At 42.5% G+C, this 11,305-nt stretch overlaps 1 protein-coding gene across 2 annotated transcripts in view; it reads left to right on the top strand.

Moving 5' to 3' along the window:
• Positions 1 to 574: 574 nt before the first annotated feature.
• The window catches only part of pdgfra (platelet-derived growth factor receptor, alpha polypeptide), a 51,698-nt gene continuing 40,967 nt past the window's right edge, over positions 575 to 11,305 (top strand). Inside the window, exon 1 of one of the 2 annotated variants that reach the window (XM_043690827.1) lies at positions 575 to 1,096. The gene's annotated coding sequence lies outside the window, so the exon portion shown is untranslated. Of the gene's footprint in view, positions 1,097 to 1,649; positions 1,928 to 11,305 lie in introns of those variants that run through there. The other variant, XM_043690838.1, reaches the window with a different exon arrangement.

Here is an 11,305-nt window from a genome sequence, read left to right as displayed (position 1 = left end):
CCGCTCTTTGCAGCGGACACTTTGTGTTGGCACATACTCTGCACAATTGTTTCTCACCCTGCCACGCTTCCTTCAATGTTTACTCCCCCTCCACCCCCTCTACTTTCTTAGTCCCAGCTGATTTGACCCTACTGGAGAAGGAGAGGGGACTGAGCCCGTTAGACAAACAAACATGTCAAACCGACCTGCTCATGCGACCAGTTTGGGTTTTGAAATGCAAAGAGAGCAGGCGATCTAACCTCACCCCAAGGAACAGACCAAGGGCGCCTCCTACCTTCACTGGTCAACATTGCACGAAATTGGTCATTACACGAAACGATCCGTTTACAACATAATTATTTCATTTTATCCAGTGTTTGGGAATGCCTTCTGTTTTCTATAATCCTAAATCAAAACACTTTACAAATTTATTGTGGTTGATAACGTTCAGTAAGATATTAAAAAAAAACTATCTCTGCTCCCTCCCCCCCCCCCCCCACAACCTCCCCAAATAAACCTCTGGCCAATTATCCCCAAATCTCAACCCATTTTCATTTGAGTGACACGAGCACTAACAACGTAAGTGTCCCATTGCATTGGTACTGCGCACAGATCGCGAACAATTCAGCCGCGTTTAACACTCATTGGGAGTTCATTCATAAAGACCAGCCATCCTTCCGTAAGCATATTCTCAGCACGGACGGAGGGGGTGCAACTGGGGGGAGAGGGAGAGAGAAAAAAACATTTTCGTCCATATAAAACTTTCTTCAAAAAGCACATATGGCAATTTTCTGAACAAGACAGCCCTGGTGTGACTTGCCCTGCGTGGATAAGAGTTTGGAAAGGCTAGCCTCCACCGTCTGAAGCCAGCAGCGCACCAAGAGCCGCCCGCCAGCTCCGGACTCTTATTCTGAAGCGACTACAGGGGCTTCATTTCCTGACAGTTATTTACTTAAAGCAGATGATTAGTTTTTTTGGAAGGATGGACTGCAACATTGAATCAATTACAAGTCGCCTTTCTCTGAGCCATTAAACAATCTGAGCCCAGCTCCAGAGTGAAACGTACATGCTGCCCAGGTTTGGAATAGAAATTGGTGGATTTACCACTTTTCACAAGGTAAGGGGCAAACCAGTCGGGTTATTAAAGGCGGGTTGTGGGGTGTGTGTGTGTGTGTGTGTGGGTGGGTGGGGGGTGGTGGTGTTTAAGTAGGGTGGGGGCCCCGTTTTATCTCCTTGTGTAAAACCCGCTAGTAAAGAGCTCTGGGGTTCCAGACGACAATGCAGATTGTTCCCAGGTCCGCTTCTGCAGGTTCGCCCCTGGTCTAAAGGGGCACAGCATCTTAGAGACCTGGAGAACTGTTGGTACTTTATTCTGTGCGAGTCCGTGTTCATATCGTCGATTGTTCTTAGAAGGTTGTTGGCTTTGGCAAGGGATTGTGTGCGAAAGGGGTGCTGTTCATTGACTTGAGTGCGTGTTGGAGTTTAGAAGTGAGCGCCTGAGAGTGTTTGGCAATGTGAGAGCGGGACCGGTGATAGAGTGAGGGAGCGGAGCGGCTCTCTGCACGGTCTCGGCTCACCATAGCCGGACCCGCTGCAAGTTCCCTTGGCCAACCGGCCGCAGACTGATGACTCCATTGCGTAAAGCCCATAATGACAAACACATTGGCGCTGGATGTGGGAGCCACCGGTAACTTGCGTCAGGGATTTAAGGAATTTCGAACGAAGTAGAGGCTTTTTTTTCCCCTCTCTCTTTTCCTGGGAATACACCGCTATCCTGGGATTGAGGGTGGCGGAGGGAGAGATTTGGGGACTGTACAGGAGTTCTGGCGTGCGGATGAATCACGTAAACAGGAAGGAGGCAGAAGTGTGCCAACAATCCGCGAGGAAGCAATTTCGGGAGGTTTTCGCGAAACTTGCGAGAGAGGAAGGTAGCAGCAGGACAAGCGAGGTAGGAATCAATGTGTTATTTCAGCAACATCTCCCAGCTGTTTATTTTCGTTTATTTTAAAACAAATTGTTACTTTCTACATCACCTCGCTGTAGTTAGACTCACTCTCGGGAAAATTGATCGTTTTAATCATTTCATGTATTAAACCTTCTTCAGTTCTGGAAGAGACTGAACTGTAAAACTTAGGAGTTTTTTCCAATTCTCGCTGGAGCTGTCTTTTGTCGTTCCCCCTGCCCCCCCCCCCCCCACCCCCCGGGTCTTACAGCTGTACTCTATTAGAAATTTCCCTGATCTGCTGGTACTGGATTTTTCTCAAAGCAGACATGCATCCGATCTGCCCTTTGCCCAGCTCGGTGTGCCCGCTGCTATCTGTTGCCCAGGAACTCTCCCTTAAGTGTCTGTGTCCCCGCTCCCCCCCCCCCCCCCCCCCCCCCCCCCCCCCCCCTTCCCGCCTGTCGCCAGGGGCTTGCTCCGGAGATTGTGAAGGGGCAGACGGACGGGTGGGTCAGCAACCAGTTGGCCCGAAGCTCTTCATCAGACGTGCCAAAGGCCAGTGGGAGGACTGTAGCCCCTACTGGGTGGCACTGAACTGGTTCAGAGGAGCGCAGAGAGAGAGAGAGAGCAAGGCTAGGTAGCTGGCACTTTAATTAGTCAATTAATTCTGACTGAGTTTTGGAACGTCTGTAACAATGGGCCTTCTGTAAGACTATCTTCTATAGAAACCACTCCTGTCGCGGGGAAATCCTTTCTGTTTCCCTCTCTAATCCTTTTATGTTTGTAGTGGTTCTCAGTTCTGCTCAAGATTCAGTGTCTTTTTCATGAGCCGAGCTGCTGCTGAGGTGAGATTTTCGCACGGATTCAGCCGGGGGAGGGTCTCCCAAAGATTTCGAGATGTTCGCCTTGCAGAGGCGACTTTATTCACATTGCCAGCTCCCAGGAGCCCTGCAGGGGTTTGGATGGAGCAGAAGAGAGGATGCGCTTTGCCCAATAACTTCTCCTGGGCTTCCCAGGGATTTGGTGGCGAAACCTGGCGCTAGTTTGGAGCTGTCTCCTCCTCACCACGGAGTCTGCTCCCCGTTTTGCTGCACTCGGGGAGTTACACTTTGAGGGCGCTTTGCGGAACCTGATAAATAACCTCAGGCTTTTGAACTAGTTCTTCCACTGCGACGTCCCAAAAGCACATTCTGTGCAATAAACGAAGCTGGTTATTCAGGGGAAGCTACTGTGCTGCAGCCAAGCTGCGGGTGTTACTGAACGGCCTGCAGTCGATCACCCAGGTCCCTGACTCCTGTAGCTCGGAGGCAACTCAAGTGTTCATCAATTTTTTTTCTCTTTTATCTTCAAACTTCGCTTGGGATGAGGAATACTGAATGCTGAATGTAAATGCTGGATGCACACCTTGCTGTTCCTCTCTCAACTTGGCAAGCATTAAAAGTGGCATCACATCGGTAAGGCAAACGATGGCCTCCCGCAGATGACAAAACTGGGTGTATGTGCTATACTTTTTCCACTACTAGACCCTACTTCGGGGACTCGTGTGTGGGTGTGTGTATTCGTTAAAAAAAACTACACCGACTTATAGCTCTCTCAGCAGCGCCCTTATCTACACAAATATGTATGTAAATACAAGCCCACGTGTGCATCTAGCACCCCCTATAGACCAGAGGAGAAATGCAGATGGGATTGCACGAAAATAAATCATTTACGCCCCTCTTGTTTCCCGCTGACTGCCAATAAATGGTAATAACTAGATTTCAGGAAGTAACATTCCCAGGGGGAGATTTGAATTGACAAGGATTGGTTCCAGTCATTGTTGTCTGTGTGATCCCACAATGAGATTGTTAACTCTTGTCTCGAATGGAGCAGGGATACACCCAGGGGCTTCTCATTCTGAAAGTAGACCCTGGCAGAATCTCCGGATATGGTGCCCTCAATGCTCTGGCCAGTTCCAACAAAGCCAAACAAGAGAAGTCGAACAAAACTGCAATGTTAAGTCATTAACAGAACGATGTTGACAATGGGATGACTGAAATTGCCTCTCTCGTGCTGCAGCACCAATTTGTTGGTCTGGACGTATGCTCAGTGCAGACCTGTATATTTCATTCAGTATATCGAAACACAAATAGTTTAAACCATATTGAAAATTCTAAAAATCTGGCGTGTTTCACTGGACTTTGTTTGAGTGAGAATCCTACTTTCACGATCTTGGTTGTATTGGAGAGCCACGCTTTGGCTCGAAGGAAGAATGCAATAATTTCATGGTAATCCCATAGCGCCAGGGTCTCTGAAAGCGGTTGATGTTTGTAAACAACCCTGCTTATTATATACTTATTACTTTAGTTAACCTTCATTTAAAGGACAGAGTACTTTAAACTAAAATAGCCACACACACTTCCTCTCCAAGGCTATGTTTTAAAGTGGGGAAATGCTTCCATTTATTCAAACTTTAATTTCAGGGCTAACATTATGGAAAAGTTATTGCTCTACGCAAATAACCTCTAGATTTGGAAAGCCCTTTTCTTGTGAAATCGAATTCCCAAGAAATATTCGTATTTTTGTTTTGCTCTCTTGTGCAAACGTTTTCCGTTATCCATCATCTGATACAGAGAGTAAGGATGAAAACTTACGTTTTTCCTGTTTGTTTTATCTGGAAATCTGATGTGCTAAATATTTCAAGAAATGAATAACCAGATTAATTCGAAATCGTTCAAAGAAAATATATTTTACTTATTGAACAGGGCTATTGTTAGTATGCTGCCCTTAATGTGATCTTAGTGTGATGATTTTGCTTTTGGGCTTGTTGTTTTTGGATGGGAGTTTGGATAACAATGTAACATGTTGCTTCCTTTTACAGAGGCAAAGGTTATTATAAACTGCAAACAGTAGCATTCCACGTTTGGAAAAAAAGCACAAAATTACAGTGTTGAAAGTAAATATATACAGCAAAATATACAGTTAGAGTTGATGTTGTGTATGTGTAAAGGAGTTTTGTGCGTCTACTGCCTTTCTAAATGATAGGGTGGGAGTGAGTTTTGGACCTGAATTGTTCAGACAACACCCTGCTGCAGGCCGCTGGTCAGTGGAGACACAGTGCCCCCTGCCGACAAGTCCCGTATAACATCATACAGGACAACTCATCCCCTTTATACTCTTAGGTACGATTTTTTACTCCGCAATCAACTGATAATGGAGCAGCGCTCAGAACGCTAGTGCTTCGAAATAAACCTGTCGGACTATAACCTGACGTTGTGTGATTTTTAACTTTGTACACCCTAGTCCAACACCCACATCTCAAAATCAGGTCCAGCAAGTTTATTTGGAGCGCTGCTCCTTCATCAGATGGTTGTGGAGTATAAGATGTAAGACACAGAATTTATAGCAAAAGTTTACAGTATGATGCAGCTGAAATGATATATTGAAAAGGACCTGGATTGTTTGTTAAATTTCCCATCTTTTAGAATGACCATGTTTGTTTCAGTTCCTTCAAATGTAAATCACAGAACTTTTTTTAAAGTTACATTCTCAAGTGAATGTTAACAATAGGTGCCATGTCAGCTCAGATAATGCATTGAAGGTGTGAGTTAAAGTCTGTCTGTCTGTGTCCCAATGTTTAGGTTGATTCCATTTCGAAAAAAAGGGATTTACGTGGAATCTTGCAGTTTTTGAACAAAATGATATGCAATTCTGCAAGTACAAATTCACCCCACAAACTTATATTGTGGGTATGTGCATGTGTTTGGGGGGGTGGGGGGGAGGTGAGGGGCAGGTGTGAGTGTTTGAGAGAGTGTGTGTATATGTATGTGTGTGAGTGTAAAGGGATAAAGTCTGTGAAAGGGTGTGTGTGGGTGTGAGTGTATGAGAGACACTTTGTGTATGAGAAAGGGTCTGTGTGAGTGTATGGATCTGTAGGACTGTGTGTGTGTGCGCACGCACGTGTGTGTATAGTGTAGTGCGGCCACCTGTTGTGTGACATGAACCCAAGGTCTCAGTTAAGGCCATCCCCATGCGTACCAAACTTGGCTATCAGCCTCTGCTCAGCCACTTTGTCCCGAAGTCTGCCATGGAGGATGGTCACCCAAAGGTCTGAAGTCGAATGTCCCAGACCACTGAAGTGTTCCCCAACTGGGAAGGAACACCCCTGCCTGGTGATTATTGTGCGGTGCCCATTCATCCGTTGCTATAGCCTGTGGAAACAGTGGAAGGAGAGGTTGCAGTTACTGGAGCTCATTAAGAATTGTATTTACCCAGTTGTCTTGTTCCAGTAATAGGGGAGGATTGCTGAGTCCATCAGCACAATGGGAGTGTGTTCAGGGCAGATTTGCTGAGAGACAATCGTTGTTGATTGGTTTTTCACTGGGTCCCATTGTATCAATCGGGAGTGCTCAGCATGACAGCAGCTCTCTGATTGGCTCCATGGGCAGGCAGACAGTCTATGTGTGAACAATACAATGGCAGAAAACCTCCAGTGTCTGAAAGGACAACATCACCTACTACTTTGCAGAAAGCTAACAAAGAAGTTGAAAATAGCTAGCTATTTTTACTCACCTTTTGCATGTAAGCTGCTGCTTGAAACAGAGTGACTGAAAGACTGAACAATTAGCATGTCAACGACCCTGTGTCTGCACTAAGGAACTTGGAAAAGAGAAGACCGGAGGTTAAAAGGACTTGGAAGATGCAAAATGGCTCCTCAATGAATCCTGTGGACTTGTGCTACTGAACAGTGAACCCCTTTTTTCCCTCACTTGTAACTTTTGTTTAATTAAAAAAAAACAGAAAACTGCTGGACAAACTCAACAGATCTGGTGGATAAGTTATTTCACACACAAAATGGGAACTCTATTTATTTCTCCATGATTGGTGCTGGACTTGATATTCTCCACCAGGAATTTTTATTTTTATTTCAGAATTCCAATCCCTGTTGCTTTTCTCGATGTTTTATTTGTCTAGGTCTGTCTGATTGTGTGTATAGGAATTTAAGAAGTAGAGTTTGAGTTAAGATGTTATAAACTGATAAATCATATTTTATTTGCTTGTGATTAGAATTGGTTTATTGTAATAAATAGTAATTTCTTGTTAAGTACAGAAGCTAAGTGTTTTCTGCTATCCCAAGTTTGCAAGACAGGCAAATTTGGAACTTTGAGGGATTTGAAATCTTTAGCTTTTGTAATGATCTTGGGAACAGTGGGATTTGAGTATCAGAGTGCTTTCAGAAATAGATTGTGACTCTATATGTAATTGAGCTAATTTACAATCTGCAACAATTTACAACAATTTGTCTGAAAACACAGATGGTAGAAGTTAAGAAATTATCTAAATTTACCTAGGATTGGAGTGCGGGCAACTGGATGTGGCCATCTTATGAGGAAAGGTTGCGTAGACTGGGCCTGCATTCATTGGAATTTCAAAACAAGAGGAAGGGATCTTATTGAGATCCTGAGAGGACCTGACAGGATGGATGAGGAAAGGATGTTTCGCCTTGTGGGACAGACTAGAACTAGGGGGCACCATTTAAAACTAATGGGTTTCATATTTAAAATGGAAATGAGGAAAATAAAACTTCTCTCAGAAGGTTGACCCTGTGGAACTCTTTTCCCTAGAGATTGATGGAAAGAGTGCCATTGAATAATTGTAAGGCAGAGGCAGATGGATTCAGCAAGTCAGAGGTTGTTGGGAGGAGTCAGGAATGTGGAGTTGAGGCTACAATTAGAGTAACTATGATCTATTGAATGGCAGAGCAGACGTGAGAGGGTGAATAGCCTACTCCTTCTGATATTACACATGCTTATATGTAGAATAATTCAATGCCACCGAAACTTCTGAAATCACTAGCCCTTTGAAACCCTCCAAACACAGATCTATAATTCTGACATTTAAAAACAGCAGAATGGCATATAAGGATAACACAATATTGCCAGTTCAGAGAAGGGTCACTGGACTTGAAATGTTAACTCTGTTTTCTCCCCACAAAAGCTGCCAAACCTGCTGAGTTTCTTCAGCAGTTTCTAATTTTGTTTCAGAATATTGCCCAAGTTTGATAGTTGTATGCATTTAACTGCTAGGTGCTGCAATCCAGCTGAGAGTTTTGGTCCTGTGTTCTAATGGTGCTCGAAGGTTTAACTGAGAAAGGATGTAGTATTGTGGATGCTGCACACTCAGGGTCCAGGGACCTTATAAGTATTCTCAATGTATTGCTTTCCAGGATTATAGTGAGAGAGACTTTCCTTTCTTTGCTGATAATCTGTAGAATAATTACAGATTAAATTATGTCAAGCACGATTTATACAGCAATGTGTAGAATTGTAGTTGGGGTGGGGCGTTTGTGGGTGGAGGGGGTGGTTGTGATTTTGTATTTTTGCTGTAATCGGGAGTTAAAGCAGGTAATCAGGAGAAGAGGATGAGACAAAATTCACACCCCATTAGTATAGGCACATTTACCAGTGTTTCTAAGTGAAATGTAACATATCATAAAAGCTTAAGATTTTATGAAAAATTCCTAACATTTCCTTGCATCTTGTTGTCAAATTCTGTTTGATAATGCTCCCATGAAGCTCTTTGTGGTGTTTTAGCAGGATAAAATTGTGAGGTAAATGGGAGTTGCTGTTGATTCATGTTATGTTATTTGAATAAACTTCAATAAACACAACCTAATACTATTATAATGAATTTGAATTTCTACCCTTACGTCTTTCATCTCTCCCAATCATACACACTGTTTTATTATGAAAATACACAAATCAACCAATTACAGGAATTATATATTACCTAACTATAGGGCTGTGGAGTGGTAGAGCCCAGATACCTCCCCAGTGGCAAGCTTGATTGTTATCAGACCCTTACTATGGCAGGACATTTCTACATTTAATAAATGAAAATATAGATAGATTTTGTATGAATAAATTAATCACAACATACCTAAGACTATTTAGGATTGAGGTGAAGAGCAGTTACTCCAGCCAGAAAGTGGTGAGCCTGTGGAATTCTCTGCCACAGAAAGTGACTGAAGCCAAACCATCGAATGTTTTCAAGAATGATTTAGATGTATTTCTTAGGACTAAAAGAATCAAAAGGTATGTGGAGAAGGTGGGAACAAGGTTGCATGGTTACAGAGCTTAAAAAATGGTGGCAAAGGATAAGAATTGCAAGGCTCTGAGAATTACAGGATGACTCAGTGCTCAGCAAGTTTTGCTGCATTTATTTATTGCCTGTAATACTTCCGGCTGCAGTAATGATCACAGATGTAATCATCACTATACTTCTCTCGATCCAGTAGAGGAGGGCGTTTGGGAGTTGAGGGAGTAAGGTTGCATTGCGGCCATTCTTCTTAACATCAGGGCCTGTCTCTCCTGAAAACTATCTGGCTGTGCCTGGGAAAACATGCCCTCTGCAGGAAAGGAAGTCAAGCCTGGTATCTGCACTTTATAAATGCAATTCATATTGTTTCCTTTTGCTCTGAGCTCCTTGTTTCTCTATCAGCACTTGCAGTGCATTATAGAGCAATGTGCCATAACTAGTAGAGGAGGTTGTTTGTTCTGGTCTAAGTATAATTAAGAGCTATTACCTAACTAGAACTGTTAGATACATCAGGCTATCATCAAACACAATTTTAAATAAATGTTCTTAGTTTGCTATCATTAATATAGTTTATGTGTATAACTGTAAAAAGCCAAAGCAGGAATGCTGATCAGTAAAGTAGTTCCAGACAGCCAATTTCTTAATGCTCCTATCCAGTAATGTGATATTTTCTTTTAACAAGGAATGTGATCTTATATTTATAAACTAATGAAGTTTTAACTAAATGTCTGCAACAATTAGCCAGTAAAACAAAATAACAAATCCATATAGTCACCTATTTGCTTAAGGACTGCAATGATTGACAATTCCTGTACTTTTCCATATTTATCAAGCACAGTTTCCTCTTCAGTCCTTATTTTCCCTTTTCACAAAAAGACAATAATTGGGTCACCATTCTTCAAAGCAAGGAATGTATTAAACACATATCGGATATCACTACACAGAGATAAAAACTGTGCAAGTGTCTTTTTCCAGTTGATTACGTTGTAAGCTTTGATAATTGAATTTTTATGATGAGTAGAAGAAGTGAGAGGAACCATAAAAGCAGGAGTAGGCCACTCAGCGCTTCAAGCCTGCTTCACCATTCAATCTGATTGTGACTCCATTTAAATGTCATATTCCTGCTTTCTCTCCATATCCCTTGATATCTTTAAAATCTAAACAATTATCTATCTCTTTCTTGAATATATTCAGTGGCTTGGCCTCCACAGCATTCTGTGATAGAGAGTTCCACAAGTTCACTACCCTTTGAGTGAAGAATTTTTCCCTCATTTCAGTCATAAGATGGTCTACCCTGTATCCTGAGTCTGAGTTCTCTGGTTCTTGAATCCCAATCTCGGGAAAACATCCTCTCTGATTTCAAACTGCCCAGCCTTGTCAAACGTATACAATTCTAACAGGGCTGAATAGATTTCTCCTGAGTGGAGTGTCTTGATTATGTGATGACCCAATATGGGAATTTTCTTTTAGAATTCATCGTATGCACAAGTTGGTATGTTATACAATCTCTTCCAACTGTGTGGTCATTGTAATATCTCTTCATCAGTGTATGCCCACATACACACTTTCTGCATTTACACAACACTTCCTGGGGTTTTCATGTTGCTGATTGCCCATACAAAGGTGTCCAATGCAGCAAGACATAGCAGTAAACCCAGAGTAAAATGATTGGGTTTTTTGAAACTAGATGCCAGAATGACCAGGTCAAAAACTGGCTCATACGCTTTAATCTTAAATATTCCAGCCAGCTCTGTCAAAGCTGCTCATCACAAAACTCTGCTGTCAGACCAAATACAAGGTAATAGCAGCATTTGCCAGCTTCCAGGACTTCTGTATTTGACTTGCATTTTATATAGTGCTGATCAATAAATATGCAGTTAAATGCACCTAATCTGTTGAGCCACTTCACACTGACACAGTTAGTTCTTGCTTAATGTTGTGGTTGTCTTTCAGAAATATGCACCTGTAAAATAAACAATTTTTAAGTGGATTGGATTTTCCCATTAAAATCAATGTAAAATCTATAGTTCGGTCCTGTAGGATCTTTCTCATCAGAAAACAATTAAAATACTATACTCTGTAAATTGAAATAGTTAACAAAATTCCTGCATTTTGTATGTATAAAATTATAAAAGGAAATATTCTAATTCTTCTGACTTACCGCAGCTCACTGCTACTCCAACTTGTTACCTCTCTCCCACTGCCTGAATGCTTGGTTCACCATCCCTCCCACTGTCTGACCCTCCTCCTCACCGTCCCCCCCACTCTAACCCTCCTCCTCACCATCTCCCCCACTCTTCACCATCC

Source organism: Chiloscyllium plagiosum, chromosome 1, assembly GCF_004010195.1.
Source record: "Chiloscyllium plagiosum isolate BGI_BamShark_2017 chromosome 1, ASM401019v2, whole genome shotgun sequence".
Lineage (NCBI taxonomy): Eukaryota > Metazoa > Chordata > Chondrichthyes > Orectolobiformes > Hemiscylliidae > Chiloscyllium > Chiloscyllium plagiosum.
The sequence above is the reverse complement of the archived record's forward strand: the minus strand, read 5'-3'. Positions and strand labels throughout refer to the sequence as shown.